Source organism: Lichenostomus cassidix, chromosome 15, assembly GCF_008360975.1.
Source record: "Lichenostomus cassidix isolate B80296 chromosome 15, HeHo_3.0, whole genome shotgun sequence".
NCBI lineage: Eukaryota > Metazoa > Chordata > Aves > Passeriformes > Meliphagidae > Lichenostomus > Lichenostomus cassidix.
Genome location: NC_139496.1, coordinates 11,350,861 through 11,366,744, shown reverse-complemented (window position 1 = coordinate 11,366,744; position 15,884 = coordinate 11,350,861). Strand labels below are relative to the sequence as shown.

The following is a 15,884-nucleotide window of genomic DNA, read 5'->3' as shown; positions in this document are numbered from 1 at the left end:
CAAAACCTACCAATTAAATACTCTGTTCCATCAGGACTGTAAGGAAGGGCTGAATAAAAACATTTGAAATCTCAGTTCACTTGTAACAATAATGGAATATCTATGACAAAGGTGTACAGCATTTGTGGTGATGGATTCAGCTCTTTAACTGCAATAAAAAAAATGCTTTTAAAGATTAGGCTGCCAATAAACTACTTTTCCTTTCCCAACTGCCATCTCTATTTTTGACAAAATGTCATGGCCACATGAAAGCTCTTTCAGCACATATAGAAGGCATCAGAAATGGTGAAGTAAACATGAGATTTATGGGCAGTCTCTCACCATTTACAGTGGAAATGGAAACAGCCCTGGATCCCCAAACAGGAAGTCTTTGGTCTTTAACAACAAAGCAGGATTTATAAAATTACGCAGCTTCCACTTCCCTATTTTGACACTGAACCTTCACCCTTGGGCAGATGTTTATGTGGCAGCCCCTGGTTTGTGCTTCACTGGCTGTTCTGCACCAGGTGCCAAAGCAGCAATCCCAAGGCCATCCCACAGGATATGGAAACCTGAGGGCTGTTTGAAACCTGAAACACTCTGCAGAGGCCTGGAAGAAGATGGCCCCAGTTTCTGTGTGAGGCCAGCTGGGAATTCAGGCTGCCCTGAGCTGTCAGTGCTGGGATCCCATGGGAGCTCTGCTCCAGGCAAGGCCAGCTCCAGGCTGAGCCGTTCTGTCCAAGCAGCTCCTCCTCTGCTGCCATGCTGGCCCTGTCAGCCACTGCAGCCATGGCCAAGCACATCCAGTAGAGCTGATGTAAGCCAAAAACATACAGCACATGCTCATTCAGCTGATACACATCAGCCTTTTGCCTGTAAGAGCCACTTACTGAAACCTTTCAGAATCATGGTTAAAAGCCAGCTTAGCATGAGGGCCCCTGCAGCAAACCAGCAGGACATGGCACTGCTGGGGACTCTTCCTGCAAGAATATCTTTCATGGTCCTGCAACACCTGCTGGATTTCACTGGCTCCCTCTGGTTGCTCCACAGGGTCTGCTCCAATTCCACTGCCACTCTCACTTGGCTCTGAGGACACTACAGTAGCCTCTGCTGTTGACACCTTCTCCTCCTCGAAGCCTTGCTTTCAGTTCTCAGCCAACACCTGGTACCCAGCCACTCCCTCTGCCTTCACATCCCAGGAATGTGAGTTCTTTCCCGCCACACACACCCCTTTTGCTCTTGGACAGATGTTTCATTTCAGCAATACCTGCTCTTGCATGATCTTTGTCATCTACCCAGCAACATCAGCTGCTCCCCAGGCAGTGATGCTCACTCCAGCTGGGCTCTTTCAAAAGGCACAGCCAGGCCAGCAGGCCAGGGAACTGCTGCAGCCCACGTGGCAAACAGGGCAGGCCTAGGGCCTTCACAAGTGGAATTTATTTTCCTTACACAGTAAATTAGACATATGTTTAAAAAACTCCTACCAGCCTGACACTCTCTTTGTTTTTATTTAAGTATTTTGCCATTGGGAAAATGTCAGGCTGGTATAAATCTAGGAACAAACTAGATCCTCAGTATTGCTGCTACTGCGAGTGTTTGGAGAACTTTCTGCCAACAGATTCGATATCCAGAACTCCCACTAAAATAGGATTACACACACACAGCCCTGCAGAGAAAGCTCACAGGTTCCTGCAATTTTGTAAAACACAATCCCACAGACAGAATAACTCCAAAAATGAAAATAAAACCACAACCAACCAACCAACCAACCAACCAAAAAAAAAAAAAAAACCCAACCAAACCAAAACCAAAAAATCAAACCCAGAAAACCTTTTTTACCTTTGCAGTTGGGAGAATACTTTAAGAAGTCTTCTTAAGCCAACCTTTTTTCAGTTGTCTGTGATTTCTTGCAGCCAGTGACAGCTGTAATGTGTCACATTAATCACATCTGTGCCATTCTCTGTGCAGGGCTGTCCATATGAATAAAGGGAAGTCACATCCTTGGTCCTCCAGCAGGGGTCATGTTTTGATGGCAAATGAAACTCCGGCTTCTCCCTAGACCGGGCTTTAAAAAACCAAATTAAAGTGCACAGTTACAGAGCTGGATCATTAAAGGTCAACCACGCGAGCAGGTGTGGGTTCATTGGTCAAAGTGCTCCACCCCACTTGTAATCAGTCTCGGTGGTAATTTCATTAGTGCCTGGGGAAAAGCCAGGCCAGGAGAGGCAGGTGATGGGGCAGGGTGCGCATGGCGGGGCAGGGGGCTCTTAATCCCAGCAGGGTAATGGCCCATGGAAGTGCTAAAAGAACGGTGCTGTGAGTAGCTCGCCGAGCTCCCAGCTTCGGCAACATTTCACTTACAAGGAATTGCCCTTGGATTTCTTTCCTGTTAGGCTGGAGCATGTGGGGAAGGAGTCTGCTGCAACGGCACACACAGCGATGGCACACACAGCAACGGCACACACAGCGATGGCACACGTGGCAATGGCACACGCAGCAGTGCCACACACTGCTGCACCACCCGAGCAGCCAGGGATAGACAGGGGACAGCAAAGGGACCGGCATGGGCCCAAGCCTGGTCTCAGGGTGACTTTAGCCATAAACAACAGGAAGCCCAAGTGGAAAACAACTCATACCACCAAAGGCCCTTGTTTTTTTTATGGCAGCAGAGTGGCAGAGGGACAGAGGACACCCCTCCTTTGCTGTGGAGATTCCCCTCATCATCACTTGTTTGCCTTTCTCTTTGCACTTTGTGTTGCTGCCTTGTTTTTTGATGTCGGGCTTTTTCACTAGTGAAATGTTGCTTTTATTTAAAAGAAATATCCCACATAAGTGAACATCCCTTTCCACAACACATAACCTTCCCTCCCTGAACAATTTCGGTCAGAAGCCGAGAGGATGTAGATACACATTTTCCCAGAATCTCTCTGCTTTTGGTAAGTTATTTAGGTGACTTGGCTGAGTCCCCTGTCCATCCAGGAAGCACAAACACTTTGGTGTGGTCTACAGATTCTTGATCAGAGAGGGGGACTTGGGGTGACCTCTACTCCATCTGCAACACTCAGATCTGAGGTCCTCCAGGCCAATTCCCTGCTCCTTTGGACACCTGGAGACAGCAGCCCAGGGTGCCTGTGCAGGTGAGGGGCACTGGCACCAAGTGTTAATGCATAACCTCACTGTGCCTGGGGCCAGCACTCCTGGAATGGAACTGCTGTCCCAGGTTTGTGTGCAACTACTGCCCACCCCTTCAGCCTCCTGAGCAATGCCTTTGCAGCTATTAAAGGTGCAGTTAATCAGAAGAACAGCTCCAGATTTAATAAGCAAGTAAGGGAGGCATGCTAAAGGGATTGAGGGGAGGGGAAAGATCAAAACTCTCAAGCTGCCAAACTGATGTGGGATTTTGGGCAAACTGCTGGCTTTGCTACTCCTTGTCTGTGTAACAATCAATGCCACTGGCTCACTGTCTGGAGCTCTGGCTCATTTTAAGGCTCTCAGGCAGCAGAATGCAGAGCATTAATTTGTAAACTTTAGTCAAGATGACATAAAATTATTCAGGACAATGAACACTAAAGCCTTCTCCAAAGACTCACAGAAAAATCCCAGATTGTTGTGGAACTGGCCAATATAATATCATATCATATCATGATAATATAATATCAATATCGGAAGGAATTAATAGTAAGACATACACAAAAAAAAATTATGCCAAACACATTGATGTGGAATGGCCTCTAAACTGGGATGCAGATCAGAATCATTCACTTCAGGAAAAAAGAACTGGGATCTCAGAGCCAAAAATGACCCTAGTGGGAGCTGCCACTCAGGCAGCCCAAGCCCAGCCCCATGCTCAGCTCCATTCTGCCTGTGGCATGTCCCTACCCCAGGAATCAGGCAGGACTTGAGTGTGGGGCAGACCTGAGCCCCTGCCCAGCACTGCCCCGAGCTGTGTGTGTGACCCAGGGCACCACAGGCCCCTGGGGAGCTGCAGGCAGGGCTGCAGCCATCCCTCTATGTGAATGTGCCTGACCCTTCCCTCAGCTCCCATTGCCCTGGAACACCTCGCAGCTCCTGGAGGCAAATCCCCTCCAGATCCCACAGGATCAAGTCACCACTTTCACACCTTCAAAAAATGGCTTCATCCCAGGCCTTGATTCCAGCCAGAGGCTTGGAAAACGCCGAGATCCACCGGTGCTTCAGTAGGTTGGTCTCAGGCAGGGGCTGCACCTTCACTTCCCTCCTCCAGGTGCTCTGATGGCTCCTCTGGCTGCACTACAGGTAAAAATGCTGGGTCTACATCAGGTTTTTATTAAAGAACTCCTCTCCTCATTCCCAACCCAGCACGTCTGAGGAGCTTGGCTGAAATTTTAGCATCGTTAACACCCCATCAATGCTGTGTGAAACATGCCTGTAGGCCAACGCTGGGGAAGTATCCATCTGGAATCCATCCCTGGCATGGATCAAAGTCACATGAGAGTCTGCCCCTGGACATTCTGGTGACTCTGCTGTGCTAGGAGGCTGCAGGAGTCCTAAGCATTTGAGACATCTGATCAGGTCTAGCTGTCAGTGGCCCAAGCTCTGTCTATGAATTATGCTCATCTCTGACCAGGAGCCAGGAGAACCCTCACTGCTTTGCAAGATGAATCAAAGCTGAAGCTTCTAGCAAGGAGCAAAGCTGAAAGGGTAAAGTCTGAATTCTAGCTGATAATCTGAGGAGGAAGGAGAAGAGCAGCTGGCTGAACTAAGAAGCAAATATAAGTGCAGAGATGGGACAGTGAAAGAAGATATTCCTACACAAAAGGTCTGTTTTGCTCCTCTTGGACTTTGTGTCAAGGCAGCAGAGAAGGAAGTGTAAAATCCAGAACAACACTTTTCACAGCCTGATAAAAAATGTAGGCCATAAATGTATCACATCCCTAAAACACTTCTGCAGTGCATCCAGGGCCTACACAAGGTGACCAGGCACACTGATCCAGCTGGGAACAGAGCCACTGTACCCAGTTTTCTTTGTTGGCCTGGACCAAATTCTGAACTTCTGCAGAGGTGGGATTTCCACTGACCAGAACAGAGCAGAGGAACAGAGTTTCATTTAGGACACTGCCTGATAGGTTCCCACACAGCGAGCTGGCTGAAGGCTAAATTATCTGCTTCAGAGCAGTGAAGGATTGATATGCTTGAACTCTGTAAGGTTGGAATTACTCAAACACCTCCTCTGACTTCAAGACTTTGGAAATAAGTCAGAAGGGGGCTGATTAATGCCAAGCTCACACCCTGCTCCCCCTAAAGGCTCAAGAATTCAGACATGGCATCTTTGATCCAAGAGAAGGGCTTGCAGCTGTATCTGTTGTGCCTGTCTCTCAACAAATGGACTCCTTTTCCTAGAGATTTTAACTCTGGCAGCACTTGGCCCTCAACACATATCAGCTGATGTATAGTGCTTGTCTGGACACATTTGGGCCAGTCCTGATTCTCTGTCCCTTTCTTCTCTCCCCTGCTTTCCAAACAGCCATCCGTGACTGTTTACTTTGGCAACGCCTGCAAAAAAAATAGTCTCAATGAAAAGGCAAAATCCATTAGGAAAAGCCAGCTGAGTGCTAAAAGGCCCCTAATCAGTAGAAAGTTTAAAGAGCACCGCTCGGAGAGAGGCTGCGGTGCCTTTCCAACACCTCCCCAGCAATGTGTGAGGCTATGACATGTCAGAGTGAAGCCCCAAACACAGGCACGCTGCCAGGGGAGCTGTTTCCTTAGGGCTGAGCAGAGCCTGTGTCCGGCTGGGTGCTGGGGAAGGGAGCTCCTGATGGAGGAACATCACAGCAAAGCACTGCAACTAAACCGGGCAGAGTTCACCCAGCTGGTTCCAGCCTTGGCTGTTGGCAGCTACAGCAGGAGTGGGAGCATTGATCTGCAGCTCAGCATTACAACTGCACCAAAGCAGGAACTTGGGGATGAAGGGCCAGTGCAAGTCCAAGCAAGGGGATCTCAGCAAAGCCAGCTGGGGCAGAAAAGCAGTGCTAGAAAAGGATCTGCTGCTGTGGAGAAAGAAATGCCCTCAAAATGTCTTGTCTGAAACACGAAATTCAGCCAACAGCTGAACACAGTTCAAGCTAAACTGCAGTTGCCCAAAAACACCTCTCAGCTGTGGATCCCAGCTGAGAAATGACTGTTCCCTTCAGCTCTATGAGGTAGCCAATGCTCCAGCCTGCGTAGATTTACTTGCATTGGGTTGCAAATATTTCAAACCACCCCCATCCAATATTTCACAAGTGTGCTGAATTACAGATTTCAAAGCATCACAAAGAAGTCAACAAACCACTCCTTTCAGTTCCCCTAGGAAGAAGAAAGTTACATGTTTTTCTTTTAGGGAGCAATCAAAATATTTGTAATGAATCTGCTGCTCTATGAACTGTTTTTAAAGCTTGATAGAAACAACCAGGCTCAGCTTTAACTCCTCCTTCATCTCCTAGGGTTTTTAATATGGTGTGTGAGGGAACTCAGGCACAATTTACCTCCAGCAGCTCTATGCCACTAAAGGATGTGCATGTCACAGTCCACAGGTGAGCTATTTTCTGTCACCTAGGCTATGCAGACCCCTCCACTCAGTACAAAATTCTAAGACATGCTTTAAAAAGTGTCAGTAATTGAAATTATGTTGGGCTACACAACAGGCAATACAAGAAGTCCAATTATATGAGTCTTTGAATGTCCAGGGTTGTTCAGCGTGGGACAAACACGCTCCTTTGATCTATTTGGAGATTTTTAACTTCAGCAAAAGAAAATCAGAAGTCCTTATTGTTCTGGATATTCCAGAGGAGGGCAATGAATATTATCAGAGAGCTGGAGAACCTCTCTTATGAAGAGTGAGAGAGCTGTTCATCTGGAGAGGGGAAGCTCCAGGGAGACCTCAGAGCTCCTTCCAGTGCCTAAAGGAGCTCCAGGAGAGCTGGAGAGAGACTGGGGACAAGGGATGGAGGGACAGGACACAGGGAATGGCTTCCCACTGCCAGAGGGCAGGGAGAGATGGGATATTAGGAAGGAATATCTGGGATTTCCCCCACCTGGGAGGGTGGGGAGGCCCTGGCACAGGGTGCCCAGAGAAGGTGTGGCTGCCCCTGGATCCCTGGCAGCGTCCAAGGCCAGGCTGGACACTGGGGCTTGGAGGAACCTGGAATAGTGGAAGGTGTCCCTGCCCATGGCAGGGGGTGGCACTGGATGAACTTTAAGGTCCCTTCTAAACCAAACCAGTCTGTGATTCACAGTGTCTCAGTGTCTACTTTTAAGAATTTTGCACATTGCAGGAAAGCAAAAAGGTATTTCTGGTGCTCTTAGAAGTCTTCCCATAAGTCCAATTTTATTACAGAATGAAGTTCTAGTGAAATATTTCATCCTGAGAGAACCATGGAATTTCAGAGAAGTATCTCTCACACTACGAAAATGTAATCACTAAACCATGGATGAGTTCCAGACAGTCAGGAATGATTCAAGTACAAACACTGCAGCATAAACTATTTTCCTTCTAGAAATTAGAAAATTAACTGATACGAAAGAAGAAACCAGTGTCCTGAGCCTTTATCATCTATAACAGATGACTGGGGAAGACCAAGTACCCTCAAATGGGCAGGAGCAGCAGGTAGAGCTGAAATACCTTTGAATTGTGTTGGACTTTTTGGAATGGCCTCTGTTCCAGTGACAAATCTGGAAATATGCAGCAAGTGTGGCACATGTGCTGTACCAACCCAGTCTGCTGCCACAGTAAACCAGCCCCACCTGGGCAAGGCTCAGCCCACTGCAATTATCTTGTTAGAGAACTTGATTCACTCAGTACTTTCAGCAGGCTCTGCTCTCAGCCAGCCCTGAATTCCCACCTGTCCCTCCTGCTGACCAATCCCATCAGCCTTTCAGCTATCCACAGGTGATGGACACGTGCACACCTGCCCTCCTCCTTAGCTAAATAAAGCCTTATATAAGGCTTTCATGGGCAGACTGGGGTGTCTTTTGGCTTTTCTTCTTCTTTTTTTTTTTTTTTAAATGTCTTTAGATGTTTCTAAGCCATTTATGTTTAAGGAACTATTTCCAGACTCTGCGGTTAGCTTCCACTTCCAGAAGCATGCAAGGTAAGGAGAAATTTCTTGTCTCTTGATAAACTTATCATGTGTATGTGGCTATGCTGACATTTTTTTTGTTGTGCTACCTGGTGTTTGGTTTTGGTTTATTTCCTTTTTTTATTTAGAAGGACAACTGTTAGACCAAGTTGTTTCCTGGCAAGATGATGTTTTTTTGCCTGGTGTTGCCTATTTTGAGGACACATTGTCATTCTGGTTGGGTTGCAATTCTGAATATGGAGGTTAGGTTTGAATTTGATTGTCAATATAGTGAGGTTTCAAGCTGTATTGGATTGTTTTATACTAGGCTGCAGTGGCTGCTTATATTCCTCCAGAAGGAACTTGAAAAATAATTTACATTGTCTCTGCTCTGCTCTTGCAATCAACAGCAGATAATACTTTAATTTCCATTGCTGAGGAAGACTGGAAAGCCTGATCAGCAATGGTGACCTAAACTTTGACTCACAGGCCTGTACTTTTGAGTGCCTTTTTCTTTCTTACCTTTGTTGAAAGAAAAGCAGCTTGGGGGATAGGTATTTGTTTTTCATCTCTAACAGACTGAAACTTCAATCCAGTAAAAAAGCTTGCTGCTAAGAAGTACTTGCTAAAGAACTGGTTATGCCCTTAATGACAGCAGTCCTGCCTGGAGAGCAGGGAGATAGGGGAGAGAGAGAGACATCAAGCATGAGTTCCATGAGAGGACATCTCCTGTCCTACTTGAAATCTGTTCTGTAGCCCTGATGTGCTTTCGAGTGCCTCCCCTCTAACAACCAGAAATCTGTGAAGAACTTGGCATCCTGAAATGCTTTACAGATGCACTGACAACCATATGAAGGGATGTATAAAAAGAGACATAATTAAGCTTTATGCAGAATTGATGAGAGTGAAGTTTAGGGGTTAAAAGTAGCCCAAAATGTGTCCTTTCATTTTCTGTTCTTTTTCTTCTCTCCAATTTTTCCACCCTGAGGTTAAACTCATGACTTCTTATCTCTGAGCAGGACCAAAGTGTTGCTTTTGCTCACCTGGTGGGTGTAGGTAGTGACAGTGTCCCACCCCCATCCCTGCAGGGAGCAGCTCTCCCAGCCAAGTTCAGCCGAGGATGTGTCACTTGGGTAGCAAGTCTGGGAGCCTGAACCATTTGTAGCTTGTGAGCATCTCTGAACACCGAGGGTCATAAAAGCCCTTCTGAATGGGCACTTTACTGACAGCGCTCACCTTTAATGGCCTTTTTGTGAAGTTACAGCTTGGCTTTTAGGCCCTTTTTGCAATTCATCACTTAATCCATACATGCTGCCTTGGCCAAGAGCCGGACAATGGGGCCCACTGTGTCTGGTTTTGTTATGGAGCAGCCAGAGTGGCTTTTAACTAAAACAACGTATCTGAAGGAGAAAAATGTATTCACCTTGAATTCCCAACGGCTTCGACTTACTTAAGGCAGCTCTGCAGACACTGGTGTGTGCAATCAATGAAATCAAAACTGCAGCCATGGAAGGATGGTAGAAAGGAGTAAGAATGTATATGCCTTTGCATGTATAAAATATGAGGGGAGGAAATGCACAGGGAGGAAGGAAACAACTATCCTTGGAGCTTGGTCTGGAAAGGAGCATTTTTCTGATATGAAATTTTTCGTGATTAAATATAAGGGTGTATTAGATTGGCAGGGAAGGACTGTTACACAGCCCTGAAACCAGCTGGGGGCCCTTCTCAAGATCCTTTCAAAAATCAGGTGTCTTCTGGTACAGATCAATCCTATAATCTATTTGTTAGCTCCATTTGGAGTTGGGAGGTGAAAAGATGGTAAAACTGATCCCCTCACCAGTCTTCTAACGCTGCTGCACAAAGGGCACATAGTTTGCTTTGGAACATGTAAGCCCAGGGTGCCTCGGTGGCAAAACAGGAACAGCTCAAACCTGCTGAGACATGGAATACATCAAACTAGCTTCCTTAATTCTCCTACTGAAACACTTTCAGGTGCAAGTGGAAGAGGTGGATGCATACCCTTACTGGGGGGAAAAGGGGAAGGACTCCTTCTCTAGGCACCACAAAGTGTGGCATTGCCTCCTGACACTGCTGTCAATATTTCATAGAAATCAGTAATTCTTTCTCACAGAATGGCCTGGGTTGGAAGGGACCTTAGAGATGCCCCAGTTCCATCCCCCTGCTGTGGGCAGGGAACCTTCCACTAACGCAGGTTGTTCAGAGCTCCATCCATCCTTGACAGCCCTTGCCTGCAGGAGGGAGAACCCCACTGAAATCCACTTGTGATCGCTCACATGACTCCTCTTTGCAGGGTGCTGACTACATGAATCCAGTGGGAGCAGGGACACCTGGTACAGGGAAGGATTGGGCTTCAGTGTTGTGGAGGAAGCGCAGTATCCATATTATCACCTTTTGGCTCAGATAGCCCAGGGACTTGCTACTTCAAGGTAGGGCCCTCAAATGGGACCACTTGGTAAAGGGTAATCTTTATTTTCCCAAAACTTCAGCTGTCAAATTAAGTGTTTTTTTTTAAATGAGATCAGATTTTTTGCTTAGGTTCCAGTTAAGCTGAGGTAGAAAGCTACACATCTCTGGAGGCTTCTAGAAGCACTTCAAAAGACTGAAGTAAAATCTTGAGAAAGCCAGCAGGGAACACTATACCCTTCTGTGGAATTTATCCCACTTTAATTTGGCTCCAGGCACCTAAAGTAAAGCCACAAATTTGGCAATCAAGTAAGTGGGTGGCCAGTCCAACACTTACAGAGTAGCAATCATTGACCTCAGTTAATTTTCTTTCTACAGTTGATCCCTTTCCACACTCAGCCATTCCACCCACGTCCTGATTTTTATCAGGCCTTCAGTCTTCCAAAGAATCTCCCTCAGAGAGCGAAGTGGGACACATTCCCCCCCTTGACTTAAATGTGTAAGTGAAACCAAAGCAGGCAAGAGGGACTGGGCACCAGTGGCATTTGCCCGTGAGGCTGGAGCTGAGGGCCTGTGTGCAGCAGGCCTGCTGAAGCATTAGCTCCATTTGCTTTTTGTCTCTTAGCCCCCCACACCTGCCTGCCATCTAGCTGCCTCTGAAGGCTGGCCAAGGGACATCAGATCAAATAATAAAAGCCACATTGAAGCAGTGTTTCAGCTGAAACAGTATGAGTGGAGGCGAGATGGGGCTTGGAAAAGGCTCCCTCTCAAAGAGCCCACACATACATGCGAGAAGGTCATTAACTCGTGCCTTGTGCTATCTTTGCCGTCTCCGCTCCCTCTCTCTCAATTATTACATCAGAAGGAAATGAGAGAGCACTTTGCCAAATACTAATGGACTTGATGTTTTCATAATCTCAAGTGCACAACAATCAGAGCTGTTTATTTTCCAAAGAAGATGGGAACCAGGGGAGGAGGCTGAACACTGTGCCATTCTGTTAAGGAGGGGGAAAAACCTTAACAAGAGCTGAGACTGAAAAACAAGCATCTAGGAACATTCTTACTGTTACAGCTCTAACACTCATTTCTCAGGAAAAGGTAGTGAGAGTGGTTAGATACTGTCCTGTCCCAGTGCCCACAGCACAGCAACTGACAGCAAGGGTCCAAGTTGGCAGAACACTTTAGAGTCACACTTCAGCTTGAACTCAGATGCTTTAGTCTGCTTTTTTCTGTCTGAATGTAGTGATGCTGCTACATATTTGTTTCTGAAGAGTAGCAAGAACCATTCCTGAATGAATTGTACTGAGGAGACAGGATGTGACTGAGCTGACAGGAAGGGTCAGGCATGATGGAGTCGGTGCTGTTTCTTGTTCTCAGCAGCCAGCTACCCCACAACTTGAGCTTGTGTGAAATCCCAGGCTTTGCTTACAAAGGGAGCTTAGCAAGCTACTTGTGCATCCTTAAATCTATGCTGGTGTACAAACCCTGAAATTCCCCTGAAGAGCCAGCTAGGAGTGTGAGGCTTCTGTCCTGGAGTCACCAGGCTGTTCCCCTGGTAAAGGATTGGCATCCCATTGGGGTGTGAGGGCCTATGGGAGGGCATTTGGTGAGCCCAAGTCATCAGCAGGAAGATAAGGACACTTCATGTTCTTCCTAGCTGCTCAGATTTTGGAAGCTTCTGGCTTTGTCAGGGGTTTTAAATTCTCAGTGTCCCCTGGAGTCTAACAAACAGACACCATTGACAGGAATGTGCAGAGGGGCTGATGTGGGAAGGACCTACCCAGTCATACCACAAATGAATTATCAAAGGATCCCCCAAGAGCATCCTCCATTCTCACACATCACCTTTCAAAGGTCACAACCAGAAAAAAGGCATTGTATAATATGAGAGTCTTTGGGCTAAATCGAGACTTAACAACTTTCCTAGTGCTTGCATGTACTTATTAAATCCATATGATCCAATCCCAGGAATTGCCAGCATTTGCCCATACAGGCAGATGTTCTGGGCCTTTGACTGGGCTGAAGAAGCAAACATAGCTCTTAATTACCACCGTTTAGGCATTTTCCACCTACTGAGCAGTTCGAGTCCAGGTGTCTTGTATAGAAAAGAACTTGGAATCTTGTCTCCTACAAACTTAACACTGGTGTTGTATGTGAGATCAGAAGTTTTCCTGGTAGTGAAACAAAGGGCTACTTCTCTGAGGAACGAACAAAACATTGTCAAGTGGGAAAAGTTTCTGGACCCCATGTTAAAAATCAAAAGGATATTTCTAAATGGTGGATCGGACAAGAGCCAGGGGCAGGGGAGGAGAGGAGCGGGTGCCGCTCCTGTGCCGGCAGCTCCCGGGAGGTGTCGCCGCAGCCCAAGGCTCGAGGCGCTGGGACCAGGCTGTGTCCTCACCGCGCCGGGACATGGGCTGCGGGCAAGGGGCTGGGGGGACATCTCCACCTCAGGTGCCACAACCACACTTCAGCGACACCTCCTGAGTGATGCGCCGCAGCAGCAGATGAGGTTCCCTGTGCAGATCCCGTTCCCACGTCCCCTGTTGTCAGCGCTCCCCGTGCGCACCTGGGGCTTCACCTGCAGTGGAGCCAACGGTGTGGGGCTCTCCCTGCCGGCTGCTGAACTGCTGCCTGCCAGGGTGTCTCCCGTGGGTGACCTCTGTGTAAAAGCCTAATAAATATTCAAAACCAGAGGGATTTTGGATTTGGTCGGACAAAAAAAAAAAAGGGATTATGTGTATGGAGAGATCTGATAAAGAGCTGCTTTACTTGTATTAAAGCAGACATATTTGAAGAGGCTTTCACTGAGGACATGGTTGTAGAATACTGGGACTGTGTCATAAGAGTGGAAGGCAGTAGTGGGCATCTTGGGGACCTTATAATGAACTTGATGATTTTTGGGGATTTTGAGTGCAATTAGACTTAAATGAGACATTTATGCAGCACTTGTGTTTGTGGTCATCAAAGGTATCACTTTGTTGTACTTGAAAATACAGCACCCAGTGCAACAGAGGCTCACTGGCTGCTCTTGTGGTGTTTGCAAAGTACAAACTGGGCACCGCTAGGCAAAGTAGTGTTGTGACATAATGCACACACAGACTGAGAGGTTTTCTGTACACCTCTGATGCAGTAGTATTTTGGCAGCGAGCTTTAAACTTTTATTATATCCCAAACTGTGATTATAAGCTGCTGGTATACAGAGAGAGACTAATGTAGCTGAGATAGGAAGTGATGGTTATCCCTCAGATAAAATGACTAAATATTTGATGGAAATATTGAATGTGGATGAATTGCCTGTGTCACTCTCAGAAAAAGGAAACATCTCAGACTGCAGAGACATACTTAAAAGGAGGAAGGTTAAAAAACCCAAAACAACCCAAGAATGTTAACAAAACCCCAGTAGTTAACAAACTAGTGTGCAGTCACTGTAATCCTTTGGAGCTGATAGCTGGAAATGTACCTGAACTACATCATGAGCAGAAAGTTCATACTCCAAAAGGGATCAGATGCTCTGTGGCACACATGGATCCTCCCTGTGTATTCACTTCTGTGCTACTCCTTAGAATCTCATGGAAACCTCTAACTCAATAAAATCAGCCTTCTCCCACTCCCTGGTGGAGTCCTCCTTCAGTCATAACTAGATGTTTCATTAATAATTCCCACAAAAACAAGTGTGCTGATGACAAGGAGAGGCAGATGCAACCATCAAGGGCTAGAACATGGGCAGCAGCCTTACAGGCAGGTGTGCTCAAACATACCTGAGAGCTGGGTTATCCCACACCTGCTCTGGATCTGTTCTCCCCCTTGCTCTTTTCTCAGGCAATCCAGCAAAGGTTTTCTCCATCAGTCTCTAACACTTTCTGTCCTTCACACCCACTGGTGACCCCAGCAATGCCCCTTGTTTACTATTTTCAGATTTCTCCTAAAGATTTCTGGATGCACCATTCAGGAGTTCTTTTTCTAGGAGTTACACTTGCATTTTTAGTGCTCTGAGATTTCTATTAACTTTGCCCCCCTTTTTTTCCTCCCTTAAGCATTTAAGTACATAGCTCAGGCAGGTACTTGTCTCACTTTAAACAGTGGCCAAGGGCTATTTAATGATTTGGGTTTATACAGCTCACACTGCCTGCCTAAGTACCTGTGATACATGATAAAAGCACAAATTCTTCTGTTAGAAACAGGTTTGTGTTTAAAACAAACTAATGTACCCTCAGAGTTTTCCTCAATGATAGCCAGATGAAAGCTGTCCAGCCCAAATAAGCCAGCTTCCAGCTCTCAAAACTTTCCTTCTCCTTTGGACAAATGGACGGTGTGAGGACAAAAGAGTGTGCAGTGTTAGTTCCTGATTAACCCTTTTTTCAGAATCAACAGTGAGGGACAGGAGTAGTGTTGTCATTTCTTTTGTCTTTATCTACTTCAGATCATAGTGGATTTTTTTACATGTTAGAATTTTCTTCCTCAAACTTCTCAAGGCTGGAGTACTCGAATTACTGAAATATCACGGAGTGATTACTGCCCCTCACTCAGGACAATTATGTAGCCCTTAAAACCTTGCTTGCTCTGTTTGTTTGTTGGGATTTTTTTCACATTGCATCTTTGCTGTAAGTCTGTGTGTGTGTAAAGATGCTCTAGAAATGGACCAGCTTTATTAGGTTTCAATTCCGGTGACAAGTTAAACTTGCAAGCAAGTAATTTCTCTTGGCATTAAATGATTCTCTCACCACTCAGGTGGTCAGGTATCTGTACTGACAAACACCTTTCTTACCGTGCTGTTGGGCAGTGCAGGATTCTCCTGTTTGGCACATCTGTGCCTCAGGGTAAGAAGTGTCCACTCTCTTGCTGGGGCTCCACTTGTGGTCCTCCTGCATCATGGGACTGAAGCCTGGGGAAAGAAGGGAAGGGCTGATCCAGCTGTGGGACATTGAAGTTGTTCCCATAAGCTGCTCCTGAATAGAAAACACAAGTTATGGTGCCTTAGAACAGGAATGGCCTATTAGCAAATATTACTCTCATTAAAGGAGAATATTATTTTAAATAGTCATCCCTCACCTAAAAACTTTGGAGTTTGATAGGTCTTATTTCAAACATTTTTAATGAAGTTACACTTCTGAGTGAATAATGCCTACAAAAGACTGTGGCTCCCTTTAAAAAGTGTAAGCACCAGAGTGGAGATGTGGAAGAGAGGCACTGATAGCTAAAGATGTAAAAGAAAAATGTGTAGTGGAAGAAATGCAGGCAAACACTCTGCAACCTTTTGACAGCTTTGGAACAGTGTTGTCCAGCTGCAGCATCACCCACCAGAAAAAATATCTGAAGGTCACATTTTCAGCCTCCCAGAGCACTTGAATCTAGGGCAAGTGTTATGGGGACAGATCCAGGTCTGCTACTCTGCGTGGCATTCTT

At 46.3% G+C, this 15,884-nt stretch overlaps 1 long non-coding RNA gene across 1 annotated transcript in view; it reads right to left on the bottom strand.

Annotated features, from left to right (window-relative positions):
• Nucleotides 1–1,827: 1,827 nt before the first annotated feature.
• The window catches only part of LOC146430440 (uncharacterized), a 49,265-nt gene continuing 35,208 nt past the window's right edge, over nt 1,828–15,884 (bottom strand). The window contains exons 3-4 of the long non-coding RNA XR_014855393.1: nt 15,247–15,363; nt 1,828–2,044 (exon numbers count right to left, since the gene is read on the bottom strand). This is a non-coding gene — a long non-coding RNA (uncharacterized LOC146430440). The remainder of the gene's footprint in view (nt 2,045–15,246; nt 15,364–15,884) is intronic.